Genomic DNA, 1,864 nt, shown 5'->3' with positions numbered 1-1,864 from the left:
CTGATTTGGAATGGAATGGAATGCATAAAGGTCTATATCGTAGGCATTAGAGAGCTGAACTAGTCAGGTATTGGACATTTTGAATAAGAAAAATCATATGATTTGCCGTGGTGGGAATACTATGACCAAGAGGAATGGCATCAAACTTATTGTCAAAATGGACATTGAAAAATCAATGGTGAAGTGCAAGGAAATCCAATCAATACAACAATTATTCAAACTTATGCACCAACCACAAAAAGAATTAGTGATGAAGAAATGGAAGAATTCTACCAATGATTTTATTCAGAAATTCATCAGACATATGATCAAGATGCACTGATACTTATTGGCAATTAGAATGCAAAAGTTGGAAATAAAAAGAAACAGTAGTTGGAAAATATGGATTTTGATAATAGAAATAAAGCTGGAGATTACATGACAGAATTTTGCAAGACCAATGACTTGTTCATAGCAAATACCTTTTTTTAATAATACAAAAGGCAACTATACCCATGGACTTCTGCAGATGGTACACCCAGAAATCAAAGTGACTACTTCTGTGGGAAGAGACAATGGAGAAGTTTAATATCAGCAGCTAAAACCAGGCCAGGGATGACTGTGGAACAGACCACTAATTGCTCATATATAAATTCAGGATAAAGCTGGAAAAAAATAAAGCAAATCCACAAAAGAAAAAAACATGACCTTGAGTCTATTCCACTTGAATTTCAAGAACAGATTTGACATTGACCACCAATAACAGATGACCTCATAATCTGTGGCAGGACATCAACATATCACCAAGAAAGCAAAGGTCATTAAAAATACAAGAAGAAAGAAAAGATCAAAGTAGATGTCAGAAGAGACTGAAACATGCTCTTTGGAGTATCTAAAGCAAATACAAGAAATGAAATCAAAGAGCTAAATTGAATATTTTAAAGGGCAGCTAGATAAGACAAAGTCAACTATTATAATGAAGTGTGTTCTAAAAATTTAGAGTTAGAAAGCCAAAAGTGAAGAAGACGCTAAGCATATCTTCAACTGAAAGAACTCAAGGAAAAAAAAATAAACCACAAGTTGCAATATGGAAAGAGTCTATGGACAAAATAGTGAGTGATATAGGAAGCATCAAAAGGAGATGGAAAGAATAGACAGAGCAACCACAGCAAAACGAAGTAGGTGACATTGCACCAGGTTGGAGGTGCATATGCACAAGATCCAATGATACTGAAGGTAAAAATTCAAGCTGCACTGAAAGCAGTAGCCAAAGCAAGGCTCCAGGAATTGAAGGAATAACAATTGAAATGTTTCGACTAGCTGATGAATCACTGGAAACACCCACTCATCTACGCCAGGAATTTTGGAATGAGTTTCTTGGCCAATTGACTGGAAGAAATCCATATTTGTACTGATTCCCACAAAAGGTGACCCAATAGAATGCTCAAATTATGAACAATATCACTGATATCACAAGCAAGTAAAATGTTTATTGAAGATCATCCAACAACTGTTGCAGCAGTACATTGACACGGAGCTGCCAGAGGTTCAGGCCAGATACAGAAGAGGATGTGCGACAATGGGTACCATTGCTGATGTCAGGTGGATGTTGGTTGGGAGCAGAAAGATGTTTACTTGGGTTTCATTGACTACATCAAGGCATTCAACTCTTTGGATCATAACAAATTATGGTTAACCGTGAGAAGAATGAGAATTCCAGAACATTTCATTGTGCTCATGCAGAGCTTGTACATGGATCAAGAGGTAGTTGTGAGAGAGAAGAAATACTGCATGATTTTAAATCAGGAAGGATGTGTGACAGGGTTGTATCCTCTCATCATACTTTTTTAGGGGGTACCCAAAATGACCGGAATTTTTTCAAAGC

The sequence above is a fragment of the Echinops telfairi genome, unplaced genomic scaffold (assembly GCF_000313985.2).
Source record: "Echinops telfairi isolate 266 unplaced genomic scaffold, ASM31398v2 ScPeMD7_5592;HRSCAF=6446, whole genome shotgun sequence".
NCBI classification, from domain to species: domain Eukaryota; kingdom Metazoa; phylum Chordata; class Mammalia; order Afrosoricida; family Tenrecidae; genus Echinops; species Echinops telfairi.
Note: the sequence above shows the minus strand (reverse complement) of the source record.